This window comes from Dama dama, chromosome X (assembly GCF_033118175.1).
Source record: "Dama dama isolate Ldn47 chromosome X, ASM3311817v1, whole genome shotgun sequence".
Lineage (NCBI taxonomy): Eukaryota > Metazoa > Chordata > Mammalia > Artiodactyla > Cervidae > Dama > Dama dama.
The window spans coordinates 71999618-72019592 of NC_083714.1; the positions used below are offsets into that span (position 1 = coordinate 71999618).

The following is a 19975-nucleotide window of genomic DNA, read 5'->3' on the forward strand; positions in this document are numbered from 1 at the left end:
GTTGCTCAGTCGTGTCCGACCCGCAGCGACCCCATGGACTGCAGCCTCCCAGACTCCTCCATTCATGGGATTTTCCAGGCAGGAGTACTGGAGTGGGGTGCCATTGCCTTCTCCACTATCTAGGTGCAGTTAGTTGCAAACAGGTGGCAAATCTAAGGTGGAACACTCTCACTGTGAGGAAAAAGGCTTTTCCTGGAAATGTTAATCATTGCCTCTTTTAGGAACTATTTCCAAATTCCCCTGAAACTTCCTTGCTTTATTAGGAAATGATGGGTTATGCTGTGGTAAAACAAACAAACAAATCTTGATCCCAGTAGTTTAAAAGACAAAGTTTTTTCGTTGCTCAGACCTGTTCTCTTATGGGTTCAGGCAACTCCATGAAGCATTTTGTCCTCTGTATATTGACTTGGCATTACAGATTGCTTATGTCAACTGTATGTCAAGATATAAAGTACAATTACTGTAACGGGGAAGGAACAGGGTAGACAGTAAGCATCAACACATTTTATTTTCCAAAGCATGTCATATAGCCACATTTATGGCTCTTTCTGGATGGACACTCCTTCCATTGTTTCATGATTTTTCCGAGATTGTTAATGGTCTGTGCCATCATGTTAACAACAGGTTAACAGTACACTATTACAGCCTAATATAACAAATCACAGAAACAAACTGTACTTCGTACAATGTCCATTCTTGATAGCATCTTCCTCTAAGCTCAATATGGCATATGCCTTGTTTTGGAAGTGCTTATTGCATGTATTTTCCACAGTTTTGTGCATTTTAATCTTGCTTCAAGAATTCCAACTCCCCTCACAACTTTTCCATCAAGCTATCATTACATTTTTCTTTCAAGATAAAAATCTTACATTTATTGGTTTAATTCTTCATTTAGTAGTTTAATGTACATTTTTGTAATCACTGCTATTACTAGGATTAAAAAAAAAATTGCTTTCCACAACTTACATAGAGCTTGAGTGGACTACTCAAATAAATTTTTCCCCACAGCACAATTTCTTTTCATTGAGTGCTTTTGCAGTCTGTGAAGTTCACTTATAGTGCATGTATTGCTTATAGCAGAAATGCTTGTTTTGCAGCCATTGCTGTTCCAGTACTGGTGAAGTAGATATAACCAGAATGAGGCTGTAAAGGGGCTTTGCTCTAGTTACCAGATCATCTCAGGTTTAAGGTGCACATCAGTTCAGTTCAGTTCAGTTCAGTCGCTCAGTCGTGTCTGACTCTTGAAACCCCATGAATCACAGCACGCCAGGCCTCCCTGCCCATCACCAACTCCCGGAGTTTACCCAAACTCATGTCCATCGAGTCGGTGATGCCATCCAGCCATCTCATCCTCTGTTGTCCCCTTCTCCTCCCGCCCCCAATCCCTCCCAGCATCAGGGTCTTTTCCAATGAGTCAACTCTTCACATGAGGTGGCCAAAGTACTGGAGTTTCAGCTTCAGAATCAGTCCTTCCAATGAACACCCAGGACTGATCTTTATAGGTCACTATATAAATCAAAGAGACCCTGGGGACTTTGAGTAGCACTAGAGTAGTCCAGACTTTGTTTAATAATCATTTAAAAACGTTTTGGGCACCCATTTCATTGTTTTACTATGTTACTCTATATGTTGAGGATCTGCCTGTTGCAAAATGTCTGGTAATTAATAATTAATACTTTTATTGTAATATAATATCCTTTTGTCCCATTAAGTCCAGAGTGCTTATAAATTGATGTTTTCATCTTTTATTAGGCTGTCCAATAGAGATTGCCCCCATTTTTACATGGAGAATTACTCCAGTGAGAAATGATCATTTAAAATCAATGCAGATTCTTTGTGTCATCTTTATCTCTGGTCTGGTTATCACACATGCAGCTTCACTGGTTAGAGTAGCTGCCTTTCATTAAAAAAAATGTTTTATTTAAATGTGAAGATATAATGCCAGTCAGATGCCAATATTATAAAAACAGTTAAATTCAAATAATTTTCACAAAGATCTTTAAAATTTTAACTGATTACTTGAAAAAAATTAACTTTATCTTAAGAAAATGAGAATAAAAGTGATTAGCAATTAGTGATTATTTTGTTTGTAATCTTTGTAAGAAATATTATTAAAAACAGTCACTTTTATTCTCTTTCCCTTATTAAAAGTATGTGAATGCATTGGTACAGTCACTGGAATTTCTGTGAGAGTTGTTACTGTCTGTATGAGAGGCTCTTGCAAACCCCATCACATCTAGGATGGGACTAGGTTAAAGGTGCTCATGACACATTATTTGGTAGTGAAAATTAAAAGATGATTAAACAGGAAGATTTCTTATTAAAATTGCTTTTGATTTTATATAAAGGCTTAAAATATAATATCCCATCTCTCCATCTCTAATTTTTGGTAAGGAAATGATAAGTATATTAAGCTAGGGTACATTTAAAAGTGTTACATTGAGACAAATTATTATAAATTGTGTGTCTGTATGTCAGGTATACTGCAGCTGTTCAATGTGAAACCTTCCCAGAAAGATTTATTCTACTTTTGCTTTTTCAGGATTCTGTAGCCCTGGCAAAGGAAGAGATATCAAAAAGGGCTAGAAAATGATTTACTGTCAAACATAGTCCTTGACTACTAAGCTAGGTAGTAGCACTAGGAAAGCTGCCACAATTTTATGAGATGAACATAAAATAAGAGGTGAACAAGCTTTGGAGTTCTCAAAGGTCCTTTCATCAGTTACCACCTTCATCCTGGAGAAAGGAGCTCTTATTCTCCAAAGCAGGTGTATCCAATGTTTTTCTATGCCAGATGTATAAAAGACATTTCATTGTTAAAATAAATATTAGAGTATTTGTGGAAAACTCTTTGCAAAGTACTTTGACTTTAAAGAAAAGTTTGAGAAAATAGTGTACATGAAGGGCTGTATCTTTGTAGTTCTTGCTCGAGAGAGTAACTCAGTTCCTATTAGACATTACCAGTGAGTATGTTAGATGGAAGTTGCTATCAAAAATAACAACACCATTTGGATATTTAATAGATTTTGTAGAAATATGCATTTTAATGTCTAATATGTTGCATTGCAACTGCAACTTTTCTTTTGGTACTAATCATATGCGTGTTCAGTCGCTTTAGTCGTGTAGGATTCTTTGCAACCCCATGGACTACAGTTGCTAGGCTCTGCTGTCCATGGGATCCTCCAGGCAAGAATTCTGGAGAGGGTTCCTGTGCCCTCCTGCAAGGGATCTTCCTGACCCAGGAGTTGAACCCGCATCTCTTGTGTCTCCTGCATTGCAGGTGGACTCTACACATTGAGCCACCTGGAAAGCCCACTCATCATATAAGTCAAGTCAAATTGCTGTTAGAAAAAAAGATTCAAGCATAAGAGGCAGGAATTCTGAACTTTATCTGCAAATTGGGAATAACATTTTTTCCCATACAGTTTTGCTGAGAAATTGAATAAGATAATATATATTAATGTGCTTTGTGATTGTAAAATGTTCTGTAGATATTAATCCTGATTCCAATGTCAATTACAATAAACATTATTATTCTTTTAAATTCCAGTAAGTGTTCTTTATTCCAGTGTGAGAAAATATCTTTTATTTCTCCACCAATTGCATGAATTTTCTGGTGAAATATGGTATCTATGCCATTTGATCACTGAAAGAGAAAAAAAAAATAATCAACAGAATATCTATTTTGTGTAAAGGAAAGGGAATAAAATTGGAGCTAGTCGCAGCCATCCCAGGCATTTTTCAAAAGATGGCTTCGTTTTTACCTATGACTAAGATTCTATTTATATTGTTATATGTTTTTGAACAAATATAAGGAGAGATCAAGGGGTAAAATTGTTCTTTGTCTGGCTTTACTTTTGTCCTTCTATTTGGCTTTCTGGATCATTCTTCAGTAGGAGAAAATTTCAAAGAAATTTACAATCACTATGATTTTATTCATCTTCTGGGGTAATGGACAAGATTTCTCAAGGTATGAACAAGAAAAATAGCACTGACCAGTTTTTAAATTAATGTATCTTTCAAGTATAAAACCTTGTCTTAATTAACCATGATTTGAATTTATCTGTTGAATTATTTCAGGGAAAAAAAGATAAAATAATTATAGCTCCTAAAGCATATGTGTATTTTAACTTTTTAACTGCTGTTTTATAAATTTAACAATTTGTATTTCTTTGGCATAAATTGTGCTATTCTGGGTTCAATCAGTGTTTGAAAGAACCTAATTTTTGTAATAATATCTATTTATGAGTGTATATTTACATGTTTATCACCAAAAACAAAAAAAATTTTGACATGTACTCAGTTAAATATCTGAACATGTATTATCATATATACTACATGATTTTAAGCTAACCATAGATTTAAAAATGATTATCATTTTATTAGTGGAATTAAGGTTTCAGCTATTTTTTTCCCCTCTCTCTTATCCTAAATTAATTCAATTCTTATCATGATTCCACCAAAGTTAGAGCCTCTGGAATGTGTTATTAAACCTTATGATTCTATTAATTTCTATATTAGTAAAGCATATACATAGTTTGATTATAGAAATAAATACTTTTCGGCTATTAAGAAAAGAAAAAGTTGAAATATTTATTTATATTGATTGAGATAGATGACCAGATCCTATATACTCTTTTTTTTTTTTTCAACCTTGGCTAAACCTGTGATGCTGACCAAAATCTTTCACAAAGACTACCTTGGAAGCAACGTCATAGATAAGTGCTGTGATCACAAAGATAAGTGAGTATGCTTTCATTATCCTACTCAATCTCATTTCCTACTTGGAACAACTGAACTTTTTTTGTTGAAGGAAGAGGTGGGAAGTGGAACTTTCATAGTAAGTTGCACATTGTAAATTCTCAGGATAGTTGTTGAACAAATGTAAAATCCCTCTAGTAAATACTCTACTTGCCACGTCCTACATCAGAACATAGACAGTCATGTTAATGGAGGTATATAAAAATATCGGTGTCCAAATACTAAAATCTTTCATCTTTACGCAGGTTATGTGATTGTAGTACAGACAGTCAAGAATACAGACATCTAGGAAATGAAGAATCTGGGGTAAGTTGTGCAGCAGAAAGATATATTTGAGTTTTGTAAAAAGAAGAAATAATTTCATCACTTCATACCAGATTTGAAAGCACTGCTGTGGGAGCCATTTAAAAGCTGGCAGGGAGTGGAGGTGAAGGAAAATCAGACACGAAAAAAGCCAACTGACAATAGTCATGTCTGGATTTGTTACCTATACTAAAGTAAAAATTAAAGATTATTTTATCAGGATAATTAAAACAATTTTGTTTCATTACCATTATTTTACTGACCATTGTCCAAGAATTTATTTTTAATGTAAAGTACAATAATAAGTTTATATACCATTACTAAAATCAGGTCTTATAAAAGCTCTTAATTTTTTTTTTTTAAGTTTACAGTCAGGAACAGTAAGTATATTTTTATTGTATCTAAGGTTTTTATTTTTTTTAAATTTTCATTGAAATGTATTTGATTTACAATGTTGTGTTAGTTTTAGGTGTACAGCAAAGTGATTCAGTTTATATATATACGTGTGTGTGTATCTGTCTGTCTGTCTGTGTGTGTATGTATTGGGTTCACCCAAAAGATCATTCGGGTTTTCAGTAAGATATTAATTGACTTTTTGACCAAATCTCTCTCTCTCTCTCTCTCTTTCTTTTCATGTGCCTTTTAGCCATTTGTATGTCTCCTTTGGAGAAATGTCTGAAGGCTTTTTAAATATTGACTGAAGAGCATGATATCTTTTATGACACTTTGTATTGACCATAACAATGGAGGAGGCTCATATTTCTGTAGCTGTCACTGATTATACAGTGTATTTCTGTTACTGCCTTGACATGGGTTGTGTCAGATAGCTTCAGATAAGGAGGACGATAGGTGACCCGAACCTGCAATCTCTATCTTTGAGATACATATAGCAATCAAAAATTTGCAAACTATGACTGTGGGCTTAGGAACAAAGCAAAGTTTATTAAAGCATAGATACCCTCTCAAACGGGCTTCCCAAGTGGCTCAGTGGTAAATAATCTGCCTGCCAAGCAGAGGAGGCTTGTTCAATCCCTGGGTCAGGTAGATCTCTTGGAGAAGGAAATGGAAACCACTCCATTATTCTTGCCTGGAAAATTCCATGGGCAGAGGAACCTGGCAGGCTACATTCCATGGGGTCCCAAGAGTCAGAAACAGCTTAGCAACTGAACAACAGCAACAACAACACACTCAGAGGGAGGCAGGGCTGTTTCTTCAAAGTGAAACCAACCCTCCCATACAGGCTTAAAGGAGTTGTTCTGGGAGGAAGCAGGTGTGACCATGGGTGAGTGACAGGAGATTGCTATTTGATTGACTCTCCTGAGTTCTGTAACAATTTATTATTGCATATGCCTTCACCCTTGATTTGTTAAGAAATGTTCACCATGAGGAGGGCAAAGCCACACACATATTTTATTATAATGTTGGTATAATGAGTTTGGATTTATTAGAGATTATACGGCTGTCTAGTCTGGGCATGCACAGCCCATAGCAGTTGTCTTGTGTTACAATGCTCCCTCTTTATCAGGATAAGCTGCCCACCACTTGACCATAGTTTCGCCTGTCCTGGGTGAGGTCAAGAGAGGGTCTCCAGATGGTTGGGGCATAACTAGACCATTTCTCTCTTGTCTTTAGCCACCATCACTTCTTTGCTGCTACTGTCAGGAGAGAGTTCCCAGATGGTTGGGGTGTGACTTGGTTATTCCTCTGTAATAAGAAAAAAAAAAAAAATCCTTATTTTTTTCCCGCCTATGTCACATCCTTTCTGCTAATGTTGATTATGTAACATTTCTATTTTTCACATCTGTGAGTTAAATCTTAAGATAGCTTCATCATGTGGTAAAGCTGAAATAAAATAATATTATGTAAATTGCATAACCGATACTTGATGCTTTCTAAATTGTAGCTCAGGTCATTCATAGTCATCACCATCTTCTTTTTTAAATGTCAAAGAAAATATTGTCATTGTATTTTATTCTTGTTATTTTTTTTTTTAAAGTCTGACTGTATATACATATGGGCTTCCCAGGTGGCACTATTGGTAAAGAATCTGCCTACCAATTCAGGAGACGTAAGAGCCATGAGTTTGATCCCTGGATCAGGAAGATCCTCTGAAGAAGGAAATGGCACCTCACTCCAGCATTCTTGCCTGGAAAATTCCATGGACAGAGGAGCCTGGTGGGCTGCAGTCCATGGGGTCGCCAAGAGTGGGACATGACTGAGCATGCACACACATATACACATAAATATTGCCTCCTCTGAATTCCTTGGCATGTCCTTCTTTAAATCTTTTTCTTCTCTGTTTCTAGTTCTCCAATAGAAGTTGCCAAATTTAGTATAGTTTAGATGTAGCTGAACCCCACTATATTGTATAGGGATATGAGAGTAAATAAGGTTCTTTGTTTTTATTATTTTCTGGAGTAATTCACAGTGAATGACAACCTAAGTCCTGTTTCTTGTCCTTAAATGATAGCATAGATAACGTAGTTTGGTTATCTTTTTTTCCCCTCCTGAAGTGAATTGCCTCCCATTCACTTATCTTCAAACTTTTCTAGGACTTCTCAGGTGGCGCTAGAGGTAAAGAATCCACCTGCCAAGGCAGGAGATGTAAAAGATGCAGATTACACCCCCAGGTTGGGAAGATCATCTGGAGAAGGGCATGGCAACTCAGTCCAGTGATTCTTGCCTGGAGAATCCCATGGACAGAGGAGCCTGGCAGGCTACAGTCCATAGGATTGCAAAGAGTCGGACATGACTGAAATTACTTAGCACGCATGCACAAACTTTTCTTGAAGATTATCTGATGCTTTTTGTCAACTAAAACAATCATGTTGTAGCTTCTTATGGTTTAATGCACTTATATAAAGTGTCATTTTTTTTTCCATTTGACTCTGTGCCATTTAAATAAGCTGAGAGATACGAAGCAAAGCCATTTAACAATGCACTGTTATGCAGGCTTCCTGAAGATTTGTCCTAAAATAACTTAACGAAGGAGTGTCTCCCAATAGAATATAAGGCTACATTTGTGCTATCCTTTGAGGAATGCTGTGACTCCTCCCCTGTCCTCATCTACTCTCTGTCACACTTAAAAATGGCTCCATTCTTAACTTTCTGTACTGTGAGTGTCTAAAGCAACTTTTAGAATGCTTTAAGTCCTGGTGGCTTTCCCAGGTTCAAGAGAACTTTACTAATCATCAAAGACCCAGATTAAATACTATTTTCTCTGGGAACACCTTCTTGATTCCTTGAGGAAATTAAACTTCACCTCATTCTCCCTCTGTTCCTTGCCCACACTTTAGTTGTAGCATCAGATTAATATACTTGTCCTCACAGTAGTTAGCACAGTGCCTAGAAGAAAAATGCTCAATACATGCGTGAACAAATTTTTAAAAATAAATGAGCCAAATGCTTAAGGTAAAGTTTTTATCTTAAGCTTGAAAAAACCTCAGCAGGGAATTCTTAATAAGATTTGTATGTGAGTTGGTTTGTTAGGAATGAATGGTTGTGAGGAATGAATGGAGTGGAGAGATGTTTCTGATCCAAATGAGAGGGGAGTTCTCTGTTGAAGAGAAGTATAGAAAGACAGGTAGATAATTCTTACAGTTTTACTTAGAGCCAACTATACCTCTGCATATCTAATCATGAGAAATTATTTACCTTATACAGGATCAAATGTAAACTAGAAATTGCTGTCAATGTGGAGAAGGTATAGAAACATAGAAACACACATATTAAGAAACAAAGAATGACAAAATTTAAAGCTACAATATTTTGATTTGTAAATATCCATTTAGAAGGATTAATTTCTTTGGTAAAGAAGCTATGTTTTAATTTTTAATAAAGTACAATGTGAAATATTAAAAATTCTGAATTAAATGTTACATAAAATGAAAAGTTATAGTATTGCTCTTGCATGAATCTGTATCACTCAGATACATGATTTTCTGCTTATGCACCTATAGAGGGGAATTTGAGGGAGGGTTCTTGTTTTATTTTTCTTTTTTCTTAGCAGTTTGTCAGAAGAACAGAGGTGTTTAAGTGGGTTCATATCTTTCTGAGTGACAAGCATCCATGACTTTATTACTATATGCCCACTACTGTTTTCTTATACAGCAATCTTTTCTATGAGATTTTCATTCAATTATTATGTGTTTTCCTTTATTAGAAATAAAATAAATAAGACATCTTTCCATTTATGGAATATCTTAAGGAATGGCATTCAGTTAGAGTGTTGTAGCCATGCATTCCCGGAAACTAACTCACTCAGAAGGACAATGCAGATAGTGAAGTGCAGTTTATTACACCGATGGGCCCAAAGCAGAGTCTCCTCTTAGCCAAGGACCCCAACCAGCATTTGTGAAAATCTTTTATACCCCATGTGTACGTGTCTGAACCCACCACCCCAAATTCCTTGAGACTTACATAACCAAGGGAAGGGTAAATACAATCCCAATAACCCCATCATTCATGTGCCATGTGCTCAGACAGTTAAACAATTAGCCAATAATCAATAAGCCCGAGGTTACAATCCAATAGGTACAGAAGAATGTATGGCCTGTCTGGAGGAAGGGGTGATTAAGGTATGTGGTGATGAGTATTAGGGTATTAGGTGATGAGTAACCTGGATATGATCTTCAAGGTTCCCCTGTCTGGAGGGGGTCTTATCCTTCTGTTGTCATTTCCATAGGCACTAAACACAGAGTTCAGAGTTCATTGGAGAGGTGGCCAAGCATGATCAGCATGAACAGGCCTAAGATGGAGTCCAGGCCCTATGAATTCCTTCTTCAAGAGAGCTGGAACTTTATAATAAGACAGAACTGACATAGACACAAATAGATGTAATGTTGAATATTACATATGGAAATAAATTAAAAAAAACATTTTTAGGATTGTGAGTGGGAAACACTGAAGCATAACAGAATTTTTTTTTCACATTCCAATTAATTTATTCTGTAAAAACAATACTTTAAAAAAATTTTTTTTTACAGTAAACTTTTCAACTACAAACCTCGAATACATGAAAGATGTTCCAAGGACAAGCATAACAGGATTGATAAAACCCAAACTGACTAAATGTGTTCTCACAATATAAGTTGGCATAAAAATAAATAAAATTTTCTGTGATCACAATTGCAACAATAATGTACACATGATAATGGTTTGTGGATGAGTATTAACGATTCTAATTCTAGTTCCAAAAGAAAACAACAGATCATTTAAAAGTCTATATTTAAAAGTCAATGCTTTGTCTTACTTCCCATAGGGCTACTGCTGAGTTCAACTTTAAAATGTAAAGTATCCAGCTTGAGTGATTAGCTTAAATTGTATTGGCATTGGGGAAAATAAATCATTGCCTTTATCTTGAAGTAACACTAAAGACTCACTTAACATATGGAAACTGAGTTTGTGTATGTAACAACATGAGTTTTGAGAAGTATAAGTTGTCAACTAGCTATTTCTAATATGGAATAGGTATTTTACAGTATGATTTAACTTTACACATGGCCTCAAAACTGAAGGACAATTTTAAGTTCACCTTCAATATGCCAACATTATGTATCTAGGACATGGGTTCCTGGGTTCTGTCACAGAGAAGAAATCCCTTAAGCATTATGTTGAGTGGTCCTTTAAAAAAATGCTAATTCATATTTAACTGAGTGTTTGGTGATGATGGAGTAAAAGGCAGGAGAATGATGATCATAACTGCCTTGATAAAGGATCCTAGATTTGTATGAGCTTATGCAAAAATCTTGATAATCCTTAGTGGTTAAGGGCAACTTCATGCAACCAAATAACATGAAATTAAGTCAATAACCTTAAAAAAGGCTAAAATGTCCCCCCCCAAACATATCAGAGAGGAATGTGAATAAGGTACATACAAACTGGGGTTCTGTCAATGACAACAAGGACTATGTGTTGGTTCATATCAAATTCGAGAATATTGGACAACCAAACGTATAACCTTCTTGTGATTTTCTTAGTATGCAGCATTCATTATGATAGTTAGGTCCCTTCACTGGTTTTTTGCAAGTCTGAAGTTGTGTTTCTTGTGTCATTGCCGGCATCTCCACTCTCAGAGCTGCTTTTATTTTCTTCTGCTTTGCAGTCCTTGTCATCTTCGTCTCCTGGAGATTTCTGGGACTGTTTAGAGGATTTCTTTGAAGCGTATGACTTGTTCCGCTTTGAGCCCGCTTTTTCACTCTTTCTTTTGCCTCTTCCATCTTCCTCTACTCTGTCTCCTTCTTCCTCACTGCTTGCATCAGCGGTATTTCCGCCTTCTTCGGTTTCTGAAGAGCTCTGTTGCTGAATTGCCTGGTATCCACTAAATGTTACTCCTGGGTTATCTTCTATTTCCCACAATCCTTCATTAAATCCCTTCCGTTTGTTTGATTTTTCCAAACTTGTCTTTGTATTCCTTTTAAGATCAGAGGTCTCTGGGACCTAGAAAAGCAGTTTCGTGGGTGCCAAAAAAGAAGATAGGGTACTTAGTGGCTGGAGGCGTCACAGCTCCCTCTGGGAGTTCATCGATGCGGGCGGGCCAGTGCGGGTAGCCCTTCATCTTGGCGAAGACCAGGTCGCCCGCCTTGTACTCGCGGGGCCGCTCCACTTCCTGGTCGTTCTTGGGCGCCGCGAAGATGCCAGGAGGCTGCCCCCCGCCGCGGGCCGACGGACTGTGCCGCGCTCCCCGCGGGCCTCGCTGGAGCCGGACAGGCGGGCGGACAAGCAGCCGCTCAGACTAGGGGAAGCGTCGAGGCGGCGGCTGAGGCGAGGGGCTGGGCCGAGGTCCCCGCCGCCGCCGGGCGATTATTAAATATTAAATTAAATTTAAAATATTAAAATAATTTAATATTTTATATTAAAATATAAATTTTAATATTTCAGAAAAATGCCAGTTTCTGGTACTAATTCCCTCATAGATGTTTTAAACATTTTGGTGATGTTCCCCTGAGGTATAGCAGCCTTAACTGTCCTTTTCTTAACTGGATTTCTGGTTCCGTAAGCCTTTTCAGTACAATTTTCAGTCAGCAGTGGCATTTTCTCAAAATTAACATGTAGAAGGTAGTGTATAATTAGTAGAGAGTATGTGCTTTGCTCCCTAACTGCACTTTGAGAACATTTTCTGTGCTTCTAGCATCAATCTACCTCATCCCACCAGGAACGAACAGCCCATTTTATTCTCTCTTGGTTTGGACCATATGGCCCATCTTTATGAATGAATGGCTATGTATGTGGCATGATGCGAAAACGTCCGACATGCCCCTTGGTTTCTTAATATCTCTCCTATGCTTCCTGCCAGTATTCTTTACAAGGTCTTATATTATCATTCCTACTGTAATTTTGAACAGACATTTTAACTTTTATTAGCTGCAGTGTTTTTGTATGCACAGCAAAAGTACTGTGTTATTCTTAGGTTCAAGTTAGATTATTTGTGTGAAATGCTTAGTAACAACAACAATGTGGTAACTATGGCAAATGTGAGGATAATTTCAATATATTTTTTTCGAAGACATTATAATTACTCACTAGTATTTCTAATTCTTCTCCCTTTCAAGGTGTAATTGAAAGTTGGACTTCCCTTCCCCTTTGAAAATAGGTGCGGCCATTAGAGTTGCCTTGAGCAGGCAATAAAATGTGAGCAGAAGTTATGAGTATTATTTCCAAGCAGAGGTCTTAAAAATGTTTGTCTTGTTCTCCCTCACAACTCGCTATGTCAGTTAAAGTAAATGACAACCTTCCAGATAGTGGAGATTCGGTCAGACTGTGTCTGAGTGAAGACCTGTGGAGCAAAACAGCTGACATATAGGGGATGTAACATGAGGCAGAAACAAACCGCTGTTTTTAAGCCAGTAAGATTTTGGTGTTGTCTTTTTACCATACCATATATTATTGTATCCTGATCGGTTTAATCTTATTAAGTCTTTCATTATGTTGAGTATTTTTTAATTGTGGTAAAATACACATGAACACAGGATACTTTCCCATTTATTTATATGTTGTTTAATTTCTTTCAGCAATATGTTGTTTTCAGTGTACAATTCTTTCATCTACATGGTTAAGTTTATCCCTCAGTATTGTATTATTTTTGCCATACGTTATTTGTTATTATAGTAAAATATGTATGGCATAAAGTTTACCATTGTAATTATTTTTAAGTGTACAGTTCAGTGACATTAACTATATTCATATTATTGTGCAACCATCACCACTATTCATCTCCAGAACATTTTTCTCACCACAAACTGAAATTAATTCTGTGCCAATTAAATAATAACTATCTATTTCCCTCACCCTCACTCCCTTGTTACTACTATTCTACTTTTTGTCTGTGAATTTAGCTACCCTGGGAAATTCATAGTATAGAAATCGTACAATATTTTTTTTAATGGTTTCTTTCACTTTGTATAATGTCTTCAAGATTGATTCATGTTGTAACCTGTCAATATTTTCTATTCATTTTTAAAGTTGAACAATAATTCATTGTATGTATATAACAACACATTTGCATATCCATTCAACCGTTGAGGAACACCAGAGTTGTTTCTACCTTTTGGCTATTGTGAATAATGATCCTATATTATATAAACATGAGAATTCCTCTTTCACTTCTTTCGGGTATATACCTAGAAGTGGAATTATTGGATCATATAATTCTATGTTTAATTATTTTAAGAATTGTTGTACCATTTTCCATAGTACCTGTTCCATTTTACATGTCCCCCAGCAATGCAAAAGGAATCCAGTTTCTCCATATCCTTGCCAACACTTATCATCTTCCTGCCTTCCTTTCTTTTTTTTTTCTGATAGATCTCAGGAGCTATGCTGAGCTTGGAGACAGAGAGAGAAAGGGAGAGAGAGGGCTGAACTGTTACATGTCACAGTAGCCCATTAAAACAACAAACCAAAAATAGAAAAACAAAGTGATTAATCACTTACTGTGGTAGTAGAAGACATTAAAACCAGGAAAAGTGCCACTTTCCTCTGTTCCCCCATGGAACAGTTCACAAGTGGAAGATCAGGTGTATCAGAGCAGACGTGGGTTACTTCTCAGTGTTGAGAGAGCCCCAAATAAAAGGCCCCAATAGTTTTATGGACTCAGGGGTTGCAGGTAGGTCAGGGAGAGGGCTCAGAGTGGACTGGTACTGAGTCAGAGTAGATAGAAGTGACTTTGGAATTTCCTCCATCTTCTTCCATAAGGAGGTCTTGGCAGAGGTGCTTGAAGAGGACCTCGAAGGAAGTCCTCAGGTGAAGAGACATAGTAATCAAGGCACCAAGGCTAGGAATGTAAATATGTGAAGGGCATGACTAGCTAGGAGAGCCTGAGACCTTGACTACAACTCTCTTCAGAGATTGTGATGCACTGATTTTACCCTCAGTCTGCTGTGGGGAGGACAGCTTCCCCACTCTCACTCCCCAGGAGCCCTGTCAGGTCAGGCCTGAAAAATCACACATTGATTTTTAACCAGGGGTTGGATAGGCATTTTAATATTTATGAAGTGGTATCTCACTGTGGTTTGGATTTGCATTTCCCTGATGACTATTAATGTTGAGCATCTTGCTTTTATGTGCTTATTGGCCATTTAGATATCTTCTTTGGAGAAATGTCTATTTAAGTCCTTTGCCTGTTTTTTAAACAGGTGATTTTGGGATTTTTTTGTCATCGAATTGTAGGAGTTCTTCATAAATTCTGGATATTAATCTTATCATATATTCCAACACCTTTTGTTGAAACTATTCTTTCCCCATTGCATGGCCTCAACACCCGTTGTCAAAAATCGTTTGACCATTTATGTGAGGGTTTATTTCTGAGTTTCCATACTATTCCATCTGTCTTATTCCACCATGGTTTTGTAGTAAGTTTTGAAATCAGGAAGTGTGAAACCTTCATTTTTATCTTTTCCAAGCTCATTTCGACTATTTTGGGTCTTTTGAGATTCCATATGTACTTTAGGATGGATTTTTATATATCTGAAAAAATATCATTGGTATTTTAATAGAGATTGCATTGAATCTCTGTATCACTTTGGGTACTATTGACATTTTATCATTGTCTTCAAATCTATGAAAATGAGATTTCTTTCCATTTATTTGTGTGTTCTTTAATTTTTTTCAATCATGTTTTATAGTTTCCAGTGTACAAGTCTTTTTTTCTCTTGGTTAAGTTCATTCCTAAGTATCTTAACTTTTGATGCTATTGTGAACAGAATTGCTTTTTAAATTTCCTCTTCGGATTATTCATTATTAGTGCATATGAATACAACTGACTTTTTTGTGTTTAGATTTTGTATCACACAGTTTACCAAATTTGTTTAGTATTTTTTACAGTTTTTTTTCGTGTGTGTGTGTGAAATCTTTAGTCTTTTCAACATTGTCATTATCTGGGTTTCATATAAAGGTAATGCTGGCCCCAGTAGAAAGACTTAGGAAGTGTTTTTTCTTCTTCAATTTGTTGGAAGAGTTCGAGAAAGATTGTTGTTCTTTCTTTAAATGTTTGGTAGATTTTACCTTTGAAACAATCTGATCCAAGGCTTTTCTTCTTTGCATGGTTTTTAATTACGGAGTCAGTCTCCTTATTAATTTAGGTCTATTCAAAATTTCTATTTTTTTTTTTTGCAATTTAGTCTTGATAGGTGGTATGTTTCTAAGAATTTGTCCATATCTAAGTTATCTAATTGGTTGGTGGGACATTGTTCAAAGTGATATTTTAAGTATATTTTTGTTTCTATAAAATTATGAATCAACTTTCTGATTTTAATAATTTATCATCTCTTTTTTCTCTTAGGCTATTTAGCTAAAAGTTTACTAATTTTGTCGAACTTATCAATAATCCACCTTTTTGTTTCATAGATTTTCTATATTGTTTTGTCATCTCTTTTATATTTTATGTTTGTTATTTCCTTCCTTATGTGTGCTTTGGCTATGGTTTGTTTGCAAAATCTTATTCCCTAAGATATAAACTTAGGATGTTGACCTATGATTTTTCTTCTTTTTAAATATAAGCATTAACAAATATAAATTCCCCTTGTAGCACTGCTTTTACTGTATCTCATAAGTTTTGATGGACTGTGTTATTTTCATTTATCTTAAGTTATTTTCTGATTTCCTTTGTGACTTCTAACAACTCTTTCCTTAGACTTGGAGGATTTTGGACCATTATTTCTTCAGATGATCTCTCTTGTCACTTTCTTTTTTTTCTTTTTTTCTTTCCATAAAGCATACATTTGTTTTCTGATTATACCCAATACGTCCACTGGGCTCTGTTCACTTCATTTATTTTCTTTGCTCTATTCAGACTAAAATTTCAAATGTCCTGTATTCAAGTTTGCTGATTATTTCCTCTCTCTGTTCAAGTCTCTTGTTGAAACCCTCTAGTGACTTTTTCAATTGAGTTTTCATATTTCCCATCCCCATAATTTGTTTGGTTCCTTCTTATAATTTTGATTTCTTTGTTGATACATTATTTTGTTCATAAGTAGCTTTTTTAATTTTCTTCTTTTTCCATGCTTTCCTTTAGGTTTCTGAGAATATTCAAAACAGTTGTTTCAAAGCCTTTGTTTAGTAATTCTAATGTTTGTGTTTCTTCAGAGATTGTTTCTGCTACTTTTTTTCCCTTAATGGGCCTTGTGTTCCAGTTTCTTTTTATGCCTTGTGATTTTGTTGTTGTGATTAAAAATTGGACTCTTCAAAAATAATTATTTCTCTTTGCCTTCACAGATTGGCTATTTGCTGATGAAGTCCTTTACTAATTAGTTGGATATTGGTTACAAGCCTTGGTATATTAGCCCAATATTAAAGCTTAAAGTGTATTCAAGTCTTTTTTGACCATGCTTCTTCTTCAGGCCTGTGTGTAGCTTTTTCATTTCCCCTGAATACATAGATTATTTTCAAATATCTTAAATTTCTGAAGAGGTTCTTCTTAGCTTCTCCTCAAGGCCTTTGATAGTCTATTGTTCTCTGTTTTATAGTCTTTTGGCCCTAGCATTTGCAAGTGTGCAGTTTCCCTACTGCTTTTTTTTTTTTTTAATGGACACTCTGCACAGCATATGGGATCTTTGTTCACTGACCAGGGGAAGCTGTGCCCTCTGCAGTGGAAGTGCGGAGTCTTAACCACTGGACCACCAGGGAAGTCGTTTCTCTACTGCTTTTATGAGCAGTGCCCGTTGTTTTCTGTTACTTCACAGCCTGATATATGAGTTCATGTTTCTTCTTTCCCCTGAGTTAGGCAAAACAGAGACAAGTCCTTCAGGAAGCCCCCAGACAAGCTAGATCATTGGAAATAAGGTCTGATCTACTCTGTCCAGTTGAAGGTAGGGAACTGAGAACTGAGTTGGAGCCTTTGCCAAACTAACATCAGGTTGCATCAGGGAAGGGACAAAATAAAGAAAAGCAAAAGGACCATGAATTTTCCTATTGCTTTAAATGTTGCTTTCCTTGATTGGGCATTTGCTTGGGTGTTGATAAATTTTGTTTTCCAAAGTTCCTACAGAGCTATTTTAGCAAGTTTTTTTTTTTTTTTTTTAATGTTTTTTAATGTATCAGTGGGAAAACAAGAGCTTGGAGCTTCATAGTCTGCTATTTTGCTAGAATAACTTTTTATTGAGTATTTTAAGAAATCTTAATTCTTCCATCAATACATTTACCATATCTCTTTGATTTGTCACCTGTAAATGATATTATTTATATTGAACAAGACTAAATGAAGTGCAAAAACTTATGGAAGACATTTGGAAAGCTTTCTCCAATTTTGTCAATGATCCGTTCAATAATATACTTTTAAGACCAGTTGTCTACTGAGTCAGAAACCCCCCAATCCTGTTATTCTGGTCACATTAATTTCCACTTGTCTCATTTTTTGATTCAGTTTTAAAAATTGTTCTGACCTAAGAAGAAAACTAAAGGTAAAGGAGAAAAGCAAAGATACACCCATCTGAATGCAGAGTTGCAAAGAATAGCAAGGAGAGATAAGAAAGCCTTCCTCAATGATCAATGCAAAGAAAAAGAGTAAAACAATAGAATGAGAAAGACTAGAGATCACTTCCAAAAAATTAGAGATACTAAGGGAATATTTCATGCAAAGATAGGCACAATAAAGTACAGAAATGGGATGGACCTAAGAAGATATTAAGAAGAGGTGGCAAGAATACACAGAAAAACTATACAAAAAAGATCTTCATGACCCAGATAACCATGATGGTGTGATCAATCACTTAGAGCCAGACATTGTGGAATGCAAAGTGAAGTGGGCCTTAGGAAGCATCACTATGAGCAAAGCTAGTGGAGGTGATAGAATTCCAGTTGAGCTATTCCAAATCATAAAAGATGATGCTGTGAAAGTACTGCACTTATTATGCCAGCAAATTTGGAAAACTCAGCAGTGGTCACAGGACTGGAAAAAGTCAGGTTTCATTGCAATCCCAAAGAAAGGCAATGCCAAAGAATGTTCAAACTACTGTACAATTGAACTCATCTCACATGCTTGCAAAGTAATGTTCAAAATTCTCCAAGCCAGGCTTCAACAGTACATGAACCATTAACTTCCAGATGTTCAAGCTAGATTTAGAAAAGGCAGAGGAACCAGAGATAAAAGTGCCAAAATCCTTTGGATCATCAAAAAAGCAAGAGAGTTCCAGAAAATTATCTATGTCTGCTTTATTGACGGCACCAAAGCCTTTGATTGTGTGGATCACAACAAATTGTGGAAAATTCTTCAAGAGATGGGAATACCAGACCACCTGACCTGCCGCCTGTGAAATCTGTATGCAGGTCAAGAAGTAACAGTTAGAACTGGACATGGAACAACAGAATGGTTCCAAATTGGGAAAAGAGTATATCATGGCTGTATATTGTCACCCTGCTTATTTAACGTATATGCAGAGTACATCATGCAAAATGCCAGGCTGGATGAAGCCCAAGCTGGAATAAAGATTGCCACGAGAAATACCAACAACCTCAGATATACAGATGACACCACCCCTATGGCAGAAAGTGAAGAAGAACTAAAGAGCCACTTGATGAAAATGAAAGAGGAGAGTGAAAAAGTTAGCTTAAAACTCAACATTCAAAAAACTAAGATCATGGCATCTGGTCTCATCACTTCATGGCAAATAGATGGGGAAACAATGGAAACACTGAGAAATTTTATTTTTTGATGCTACGAAATCACTGCAGATGGTGACTGCAGCCATGAAATTAAAAGACACTTGCTCCTTGGAAGAAAAGCTATGTCCCATCTAGACAGCATATTAAAAAGCAGATACATTACTCTGTCAACAAAGGTCCATCTAGTCAAACCTATGGTTTTTCCAGTAGTCATGTATGGATGTAACAGCCGGACCATAAAGAAAACTGAGTGCCAAATAAATGATGTTTTTGAACGGTGGTGTTGGAGAAGACTCTTGAGAGTCCCTTGGATTGCAAGGAGATCCTACCAGTCAGTCCTAAACGAAATCAGTATTGAACATTCATTGGAAGGACTGATGCTGAAGCTGAAGCTCCAATCCTTTGGTTCACCTGATATGAAGAACTGCCTCTTTGGAAAATACTCTGACACTGGGAAAAGCTGAAGACAGGAGAAGGGGAAGACAGAGGATGAGCTGGTTGGATGGCATCACTGACTCAAAGGACATGAGTTTGAGCAAGATGCAGGAGTTGGTGACGGACAGTGAGGCCTGGCGTGCTGTAGTCCATGAGGTTGCAAAGAGTCAGACATGACTGAGCAACTGAACTGAACTAATTTTGTAACTATATTAAAAATAGAGGCAATTCGTTTTTCTTGACTTTCAGAACCTTTTTTTGCCTCCTAGTGATCACCAGTTTCTTTGACATTTTCTCTTAAACTATGCATTTGATAATCTTTTTTATTTTGATATCAATTTCAACTCAAATACCTCCCCAAATACCTCCCCAAATCTGCTCT

The 19975-nt window shown here is 36.3% G+C and overlaps 1 pseudogene; it reads right to left on the bottom strand.

The window, feature by feature from the left end:
- Window positions 1-10906: 10906 nt before the first annotated feature.
- On the bottom strand, window positions 10907-14316 carry LOC133052711 (hepatoma-derived growth factor-related protein 3-like; annotated as a pseudogene).
- Window positions 14317-19975: the final 5659 nt, after the last annotated feature.